Genomic DNA, 10524 nt, shown 5'->3' on the forward strand with positions numbered 1-10524 from the left:
GGCAGAGGCTTGGAAGGTTGTCAAATAAAACAGAGCTGTTTTGTATCCGAGCTTTCAGTATCCAACTCACAAATCCTTCTAACACATTTCCACAGGAAGAAATGAGTTTACTGCCAGGAAGAGGAAGCACCCTCCTATCCAGTTGATCCGGGGATGCACAGCTTTATTTTCTAGATCGAGACTTGTCCTTGATACTTAAGAAGCAGTCTGGTAAAGTAGCTCTAATTTCTCTATACCCTAATTTATAAGGTTGCATGGGCTGGAACACTCTACCTCCAAGTTAAGGGATTCAGGGTAGAATTAACTGGGGTTTGGGGGGGAAACTGGTATTTCATTATGTGGTGACTTAGAATTTTTAATGAAAGAAAACTCTAGATATTTATGTTGTTTACTCTTTCTCTACATTATATATACTATCTGAATTGAAAGCAGGCTTTGTAACAAATAAGATATGTTGTTATATTAATAAGTTTTTCTATTTTAATGGAAGCCACCTATGAGAATATGACACTTAATGCCTTCTTTAACCCACATGACCACCACTATAGGAGTCCTCGTTCCTCAGAACCAGGCACCGTGGTCTTAACACTACTGACATCAATGACTTGACTTGTAGAATTATATTAGGGGCCAGTCGGTTCTTACCTGGGAATAAGGAAGTAAGGTGATGTAAACATTGTATATTATTTCACTAGCTCGACACGTTGGCATTATAGAGGATGTGCTGCATCTAGCAAGGGATAAGATAGGTGGACTTTATACATAAACAGGTCTTTTCCCCAAAATTCATCCAAATACATTTTGTGAAACAGTTGAATTTTCTGTTTATACTTCTCCAAAGGATCGGCAAACCTTTCTCATTACCCACTGGTTGCTGTTGTCTTCTTTATTTCTCTCTCCCTGATATTTTTCCCGTTACAATACAAGCTTCTCTCTAGGGTGATTTCAGCAGCTGACAGCTTTCCATCAGCATATCACAAGCACAGCACAATCCTGTTTCCAACCACACCCTCTCCAACTCAGTAAAATAAAAAGGACAAAAAAAAACTAGATAAGAAAGCATCATGTGCCATAATTTAAGGGTCAATCATAAGCTTTAAAGGTCAAGCATGATTTCCAAATAAATATAATTTGCTTCACTTTGAAAGAGGATTTGCGTCAACATGTGACTCAATCAATATTTGCTGAATCAAGCGATGAGTGAGTAAACAGGAGACTGTCTTACCGAAGCGTGCTTCACTCAGCTGAGTGTGAGGGGACTCAGAGCACAGCTCACATCCTCTTCTCTGAATAGCAAGGATTGGAGTTCCAAGAGATTTCCTGGAGGAAAAAAAAGAGAGAGATACACCATTTGAAGATTAGTTCCCTCAAAACTTTTTATTGGTGCCTTGCCCCTAATTTAGCTTCTAAAACAAGGATGTAAAACATTGGAAGGTAAATGTGGATCCTGGGAAAGAAAGCAATGAAAACACTAATGTGAAGAGTCATTTTTGTAGTTTTAAAGAAAGATCAAACCCTGGAGAGAAAGCAAACAGTGATTCATCGGGGACTCTAGCCCAATCTCTGGGAGTCTGGGACCAACACACACTAAGGAAAAATTCTGCCTGGAGTCTGCAACAAGAGAGAAGAGTTGGTGTCACTCGACTGTGGCATTATTGCAGACGGACCCCAGAATGACATTAATGAGGTCCTACAAAGGTTCCAGGAAGCAGTTCCAGGCAGAAGCAAATGCAAATCCTCTCTGGAGGAAAGTATTCCACATATAAGACCTCAAATTCCCATAGTTTAACAAAGCATGAATTTTAGAAACAAAAATCGCCAAGTATACAAGCAAAGTGTCAATAGAAATAAAAACAATTTAAGAACCCCCACCCACCAAATGATTTGTAAATAACAGATACATATTCTAAAATAATTTGTCATGAGATGTTAGTATATATATGGTATGGTATATATACCAACCATATGGTATAAAAAAATGGTATAAAAATCTGGTATAAAATAAAATATGGTATAAAAAATGGTATGGTATAAATAAACCAGCAAATGATATGGTATAAAATATGGTATAAAAAACCAGTAAGTGATAAGTTACTATCTGTAATGGGTTGAAATGTGTCACTCCCAAAATTCTTATGTTGAGCTTCTAACCCCCCTATAACTCAGCATGTGACCTTATTTGAAAACAGGATTGTTTCAGATACAGTAAGTAAAGATGGGGTCATACTGAAGTGGTGGTCTAATTCACCAGGACTTGTGTCCTTATTAAAGGGAGAATTTGACACACAGACACACACAGACAAGATAATGCCATGTGAACATGAAGGCAGAGACTAGGGTGGTGAATTTCCAAGGCCAAGAATACCAAAGATTGCCTACAAGCTGCTAAAAGCCACAGAAAGAGGCTTTATTCATTCATAAAGGATGAATAGATTCTTCCTCACAGCTCCTGGAGGGCACAGGTCTGCTTATACCTGATCTCAGACTCCTAGCCTCCAGGACTCTGAGGCAATAAATTTCTATTGCTTAAGCCACCCTGTCTATGGTATTCTGTTATAAGCAGCCCTAGCAAACTATGCAAAATCCAAAGCAATCAGGAAGATTTATTTTAAAATAAATGAATAGGGACACCTGGGTGGTTCAGTGGTTGAGCATCTGCCTTTGGCTCAAGGTATGATCTCGGGGTCTTGGGATCGAGTTCCACATCGGGCTTTCTGTAGGGAGGCTGCTTCTCCCTCTATGTCTCTGCCTTTCTCTGTGTGTCTCATGAATAAATAAAGTCTTTAAAAAAATAAAAATAAAATAAATGAATAGAGCTTTGAGAAACAGGAATAAATTTGTCTAAATTAAAAACACAGCTAATAGTGTATGCATCTGCACTATGTATGTGAAAGAGAAACCAAATCATTGTAGGTAGGTACAGAAAGGATTGAATGCAGTGTAACTGGTAACAGTCCTGTCCTTTCCCAGCATCCTGAGTGCTCACAACCAGTGGAAATGGTGGTGAGAGTGTAAGCTACTTCTTAATCAGCCTTGGGTAGGAGTTTGCTTGTCTGTCCTCTGGTTTCCCGAAGATGACCCACATGCATGGGGGGTGACAGTGGAATGAGATCTTGCTCCTGGAATAGCTATTAGGGCCATGTTGGTGGATCACTTCTGATGGTTTGGGGAATCAATCCAGAAACAGATTATTTGGGGGAAAAAAAAACCAGATGCCCTGGATTCTAGCCAGTAGCAACAACCAGTACGTCGCTTCACCTCTTCATTTCATAGCTCACATAGAAACACACAGAACTCTACCTTCAATTGAATCTTTAAAATACAGTCTCCTACTATTTTGGGGTTTCCAGACAGAAGGTGATTCGCATATAGGGTGAACAAGCCAATGATGAGGCCCCAGCAGAGGGAGGCTCAGAGCAGACTGAACACGGTAGAAGCCAGAATTCCTATGAGAACATGGACTTACTGATGTTCTCAACAATGTGTAATAACAATCTGAGGAAGTGGAAACAATAGAATCAAAAGACACTGAGGGGAGACTGTGAATGTCTAATAGAAGTTCTTATCTAGTGAGCATCCTAGAAGCAGACAATAGAACAGAAAATGTGTCATATTTAAAGTTGGAATTCCTAAAATGGGATAAATAAGTCAAATTTTGATTCCTAGTACTTTTTTAGACCTTTGAAAAACATGAGTCCACAAGTATAAGAAACACAAGGAATGCCAAATAGGATAAATGAAAAGAAATCCCACCCTGGGCACACGGTCATGAAATAGAATACAGCAAACAAAATGATGATCTTATAATCAGCCAGAAAGAAAGACAGATCAGTTATTAGAGAATGATAATTACACTAACAGCAAAACTTCTCAATAAAAAAAGAAGCTAGAAAACATGACAATTATACCATCTAAGAACAAAGAGAAATTAATTATCAACTCAGAATTGGTTATTGAATAAAGCTCTACTTCAAGAACAGAGGCATTTCAAGAAAGCAAACAAAAATCAGTCTGTCCTTAATACTGGGTTTCTAAAGTATTTCTTAGAATCAAGAAGAATAGATACCTAGTAACAAAAGGTTGACAAACATGAGCAAATGTAGACACTGTCTGAATAGTGATAATGGTAATGTGGCTGCATCTGTGGTTTATAAAATGGGCCAAACCAAAATTTTGAACAGTCGTTGTCAATCATGTTGTGAATAGCAAAATCTCTTGTTGGGAAAAGTGATCTTAATTATATGAAAATCCTTATTTTATTTATATATATTTTATATATATTATATATGAAATTATGGCATTTGAAAGAACATAAGGGTTTGACTTTTTTAAAAAACCCAGTAGAATAAAAATATTGGAATAAAATAAAATAAATGATAAAACAAATAAGCTGAAAGTAATCAGTCGAAAAGAAGTCCACTTAGGGTGAGGAGGCAGATGAAGGTTAAACAATAATTATAAATGAGTTGAAAATGAAAAAGTAAGTATAAATGATAACAAAAAAGTATAAATAAATTGAAAATGAAAAAGTAAGTCTAAATGCTCTAAATACTACAATAGACCAAATTCTTTATTTAGAATATTTTAACATAAGATAGGGGCACCTGGGTGGCTCATTCGGTCAGGCATTGGACTCTTGGTTTGGGCTCAGGTTATGAACTCAGGATCCTGGGATTGAGCCTTGAGTCAGGTTTCACGCTCAGCTGAGAGTCGGCTTGGGGTTCTCCCTCCCTCCCTTCTAAGCCTCCCTCTGCTCACTCTCCCATAAATAAATAAGTCTTTCAAAAATATTTTAATATAGGATTATGAAATTATCACAACAGCGTCCCATTTGCAAGAGATACAAATCAGAAACACCAAATGTAAAAATATGGAAAAAAAATACACCACACAAAGAATAGCCAAAATAAGCCTGGCTTAGCTTTAAAATGTCTTACAAAATAGACTTTAAGACCAAAAGAATTGTCATGAATATAGATGGTTGAATATGATTGTATAGCTCTAAGCTTCTGATAAAGAAGCCTCAAAATACAGACAACTGTGTTAATCAATTAGTTGTGGGGATCCTTTCATCTCAATGTGCATCATCAAATCACCACAATGTGCACCTTAAATATCTTATAATTTTTAATATCAATTATACCTCAATAAATCTGGGGAAAGTACATTGAAGTTCTCTTACCAAAAAAATATGTGTAGGGGTATCTGGATAGCTCAGTCAATGAAGTGTCAGACTGTTGATGTCAGCTCAGGTCATGATCTCAGGGTTGTGGGATTGAGGCTTACACCAGGCTCTGTACTCAGCACAGAGTCTGCTCAAGATTCTCTTTCTCTTTCTTTCCTAAAATATATATGTGTGTATGTGTGTGTGTGTGTGTGTAATATAGAGAACAGAAATAGGCAAGATTAATCCCCATCATACAGGGATTTCTTCCACATATCCTTTCAATTATTCACTCCCTCTGCCTGTGTCTCTGCCTCTCTCTCTCCCTGTGTCTCTCATGAATAAATAAATAAAATCTTAAAAAAATAAAATCTCACCACATTCTCAACCACAAAGCAAGATTCAACAAGTTTCAAGTAGCTGGTATCATACAAAGTTCTCCAACTTTGGTGAAGTTACGCTGATGGCAGAAAGATCACACCTGTAGCCCCAAACTCTCTGACCTCTGCACTGATGCCCTTAGATACAGCCTCTCCCATGACTCTGAACTTGGCATGAGACCTGAGGCATTACTGAAATGAGCAGAACCTTGAGAAAGTATTTGCACACATCAACTTCCTCTCCTTTGGGCCCTGGCCACTACCCAGCCCGTGTCCATATTATATGATGCTGCCCCATGAAGACTAGCAAAGGTGCATATGTAACACACAGAAGGCACAGATGCATGAGTGAGACCAGCCAATACCGGATGACCTGTCCTGGCAATTCATAGGAACATAAGCAAGCAGTAATAAACTGTTATGTAGTTAAGTCACTTAGGTTTGGGCGGGGGAGGGTCTTCGGTGCTTTATAGTAGAGTGTAGAGGATACTATATTCCTAGATGTGGAATTTCAGGATAAATATATTTAAAATAGGTATTAGCAAATCATCCCTCCAATTCCAATGGTGATGAGAAGAACCTTTACCTTAAGATCTCAATCTTTTGAATACAGGAAAGTGACATCTCATGTTATAATTTGCATTTAAAATACACCCATTGAATCAGGTATGGAATATAAAGAGCTAAGCAGCCAGTAAAAAAAAAAATGACAATTATATGTGTGGGTACGTATGTATATATTTTCACTCCATCGGGCCATTTTTATGAAGCACCACTTATGTACAACATCCCAGGACGATGAGACTTTGATAAAGCTCAGGGATTCCTCATGGACAGTAGAGCTTTTGAAGGCAGGTCTCTCTCTAGAGTCGCACAAAGATGATGCACCAGGCTCTATGTAGCTTGAGTAATTTATTTAATAGGTGCACCTGCTCCTGCCAGCTGTGAAACATTTGGTAAGGTGACCTGAGGCTCATTCCAACTGCCTGGTGCCACCTGAATGGCACACAGGGAGGGAGGAAGTCGGATGTAGGAGGGAGACATTCGGGCACCTTTGAAGTGGCGGTGGTTGCTATGGAAACACTTCTGGATGGAGTACTGGGGAAAGCCTGTCTCCTGAGTTCAAAGGACAAACTTCCGTGACAGGTGTCAGTTGGGGGAGGGGCTGGGGGAAGGGCCCAGCCTCTTGACAGCTGTGTGAGAAATCTTAATAACTAATAACCCCGGGGAGGAGGGCGGGCAGTGCCATGATCAACACTCTCACGACAGGGCGCTCTGAAGAGAACCCCAAAGTCCACACAAGACATGAATCAGGTTTGTATTTGGGTGACAGGATGTAAAGCCATCACATTTATAGATAGTCAACCAATTTGGTGGAATGTTTACTCTGTGCCAGGCACTGGACCCCAAATGGAGGATCCAACAGTAACCAAGACAGAGCCCGGCCCAAGTGGGGAGAAGCCCAGAGAACGTGAGGATGGCAAGGCTCGTGATGTGGGCAGCACAGGGGTCACAGAAAGCCCCCCAGGCTGGTGCCAGGGGAGCAGTTGCGGGAGCAGGTGTGGCTGGAGAACACTGCCAGAAGCGGGCACCCCAGCACCAACATCGTGACTGGTGGGAGCCCGTCTGGGTTTTGATCTCATCAGTGCAACTGAAAAACTTTGGGACAACATATCTGTCAGACACTTGAGAATTGCCTGGTGTGGTGGTTTTTTAAATTATTTTCCTAATTGTAGCCAGTATCGCAGAGGACTTAGTATTGGTTAGGCAATTAGCTAAATAATTTTTTTTTCCTGCCAGAAACAGCTCCGTGAACTGTCATCCTGACAACTCTATCCTCGGAGCACTATCTTTACCTCCACTGCACAGTGGAGGTGGCTCGGCGTGGAGGAAAGACGAGGTCAAGAGCACCAGGCTCCCCTGCAGCAGAGCCTGTGGCCGCAGCCAGTGGGCCCACGGTGCCCGAGCCTCACCGGCTCGCTCGCACCATCTCCGCGGCCACACGGAATAGGGTGCCCTTCCCTGGCGCTGATGTAGCAGACGTGCCCCCTCCTTCTCACTTCTATCTCATCTAACAGTCACATCACCTGGCAGGCGAGGCGTTAGCATCTCCCGGTGGCATGTGCAGGGAAGGCGACATTTGGAAATTAGGTGCCTTGCAGATAATCAGCTGCAGAGCTGCAAGTGGCCTAGCATCCTTCACGGCCTCAAAAGGTCACCGACACAGGTGAGAAGGCCGGTCACCCCATTTGTCCACCTTGAGCTTCATGACGGGGAGTTGTCCTTTGCAGTGGGACCCCTGTCTCCCCCATGCCCTTTCAGCCAAGCGTATTTTTTACGCAGGTGGAGCTGGTGGCTTGGAAGGCTGGAGAAAAAGCCCATGTGCTCCAGTCAGCAGGGATGGGGCAGCAACACGAGGAGAGGGATGCGGAGTCGGAGTAGTGAGGATCTGCTATGCTCCAGGTGTCTTTGTGGCCTCCGAGAGACAGATGAATAATAAAACGCCACGCTGCCGTGGGCAGAGGCGCTGGGAGGGCCACGGAAGCAGCACCGCCGAGCCAGCAGCCTTCGCCCGATGGGGAGCCGTTTCCAGATAGAACCCAATTTGTTATCTGCTCTTTTCCTGCCAAAAATCCCGATGAGTCAAAATGGGCCCGTCTGTCACAGCACTTGATGGCAGGACGATGCTGGGCAGGGGGACCGAGCGGTCCCCGGAGGACAGGCAGGCCTAGGAAGGATGCTGGGCATCGTGCACGGCCCTCCTCCTCCCTGAGGGCGCCCACTGGGGTTGTGAAACCCCAGCACTGACTTTATAACCTTGACCGGTCGTCCCCACAACCTCCACCCCCAACCCGGGAGCCTGCAATCCTCTGCCGTAGAGATAATAAACCAAGGAGCACGCAGGACACCCCCAGTGTGCCTGCCATGGTTCCAACGGCTGTCCATGCACCAGCTGCTGTGCCACAGCCTGTAGCCACGGTAGCGTTAGGATCCCGCTTTACAGATGCAGCGCCGGGGTCACTGGGCTGAAGGAACTTGTCCAAGGTCACACAGTGTGTTAGTGGAAAAACCTGGACTAAGTTCAGACACGCATAGATGCATACTCGGGGAGGGGGGGCAGGCATTGAGGAAAACTGGGAGTGTGGTCATCCTAGAGGTCGGGGTTGGGGTAGGACGGGAAGGGAAGGATATAGTGGAGAAGAGCAATGAGCGTCTGCGCAGAGCTCAGGACACCCTTGCTTCTTGATTGACTCGTGCTTCCATGAGGGTTCTCAATCTCTGCACCATTTTCCTTTTGGGATGGGTAATTCTTTGTCGTGGTGGCCATCCTGTGCATTGGAGGGTGTTGACTAGCATCACTGGCCTCTACCCACTAGATACCAGGAGCATGTTCTCCCTCAGTTGTGACAACGAAAAAATGTCTATAGATTTTGCCGAATGTCCCCAAAGGTGCAAAATTTCCATGGTTGAGAACTGCTACTTTCCTATGATGTTCACTTTCCAAAAACCGGTTAGGTATATACGGTCATGCTCTGCACATTTCTGCACGGCTGCTACATTTCCCATTAAGATCAGTTCAAACGAAAAAGAGAATCCACACAGTGCTTGGGATGGAGTAGGTGCTCCACATGTGGTCTCCTTTCCACGCTTCTTCCAGACCCGATGCCCCGTATCTCTGTGCACATCCGGGAGGCATCCTATGGCATATCCCTGCATCCTATTTCCAGAAACCCAAGCCCTGCGTTTTAGCTACATTTTACCCAGCCCGACTTAGCTACCTATCACCCATCTCATCATCTCCCATCCTCATTGTTTTGTGAAATTTTTAACATCAAAAAAAAAAAAAAAAAAGTAAACCTGCAAAACAGTAAAGCTATATAGTAACATATACCCTTAGGCCCATCGAGTCAAATCAGCGGATGTTGACATTTTGTCTCCTTTGCATCAGAAATTTTTATAAATAGAAATTGATAAATTCAAAAAAAAGATGTTTTTCTTTATAATATTCCCCAAATCCACTTCCCTTCCCCTACCACTGGAGGTTATATGATGAAGCTATAGTATGTTATTTCTGCTATGATTCTCCACCTCGCCACATATACGTTTGTGTCAACAAATAACCTTAGTACCCATTCTCGTAGCTAATATTCCCGATGCTAGCACTTCCATGTCACAAAGCCAGCCCAGGGCTTCCCTTGTATTGTCTTGCTTATATTCGTAACAGACCTGAGACACCCACTGTGATTTCTCCCCATTTTATGCATAAGCAAACAGAGACACAGAGATGTTAAATAAATCCACCAAGATCACATAATTAGATTCTGCAGAAAGGTTAACTTTTGCAAGACGGTTATCAAGCAGACATCACAATTTGCTCACCCATCTGTTTCGGCGGGTAGACTCTTGAGCTCCAGGGCACAGAAAATGTGTCCCTTTGTCTCAGTGTCCCTGGGGCCTATCAGAAGTGACACTAATAGATGGGCACACAAATGAACAAGTAAACAAAGGATCAAGAATCAATAGACAATTGCGACTTCTCCCCCAACGATTTCCTGTTTCCAATCAGGCGCCCGCTCTCCTCCCACCGGCTCCTTGTTGCTCCCACAGCAGTATCCTCCTCAGCCCCTGCCTAAGACTGTGCTCCTCGCTTAAAATTCTCTTTGCAGTCGGGGCTTCAGAGGCTGCTTTGAAGTCAGGCGCAACAAGGTGGGAGCGAGCCCAGGGATATCGCACACGAGTCCGCTGGGGCACCAGGCAGGCCTGGAGAGGAGTTGGGGAAAGTGTTCTGCGGCCTGATCTGAGGCCATCAATGCTGGATTGCAAGCGGCTTGTCGTATCAATGAGGTCACTCGGGGGTGGAGGGGCGTGAGCTGGACACTGTGAGCTGCTGGGACAGGCCGGGGACACCTGCAGACATACCTGGGCACACAAATATACCTTCCTGTTAAAGGGCACCCAGGTGGCTCAGTGGTTGAGTTT

The 10524-nt window shown here is 43.3% G+C and overlaps 2 long non-coding RNA genes across 2 annotated transcripts in view; one reads left to right on the forward strand and one right to left on the reverse strand.

Annotated features, from left to right (window-relative positions):
- Nucleotides 1-3431, reverse strand: part of LOC140603431 (uncharacterized) — a 34904-nt gene extending 31473 nt beyond the window's left edge. Inside the window, exons 1-3 of the long non-coding RNA XR_012006415.1 lie at nt 3301-3431; nt 1226-1320; nt 646-730 (exon numbers count right to left, since the gene is read on the reverse strand). This is a non-coding gene — a long non-coding RNA (uncharacterized lncRNA). The remainder of the gene's footprint in view (nt 1-645; nt 731-1225; nt 1321-3300) is intronic.
- LOC140603432 (uncharacterized) lies at nt 75-9448 on the forward strand. The gene is made up of 3 exons (XR_012006416.1): nt 75-210; nt 7345-7771; nt 7888-9448. It is a non-coding gene; the product is annotated as an uncharacterized lncRNA (long non-coding RNA).
- Nucleotides 9449-10524: the final 1076 nt, after the last annotated feature.

The sequence above is a fragment of the Canis lupus genome, chromosome 14 (assembly GCF_048164855.1).
Source record: "Canis lupus baileyi chromosome 14, mCanLup2.hap1, whole genome shotgun sequence".
In the NCBI taxonomy this organism is placed as follows: Eukaryota; Metazoa; Chordata; class Mammalia; order Carnivora; family Canidae; genus Canis; species Canis lupus.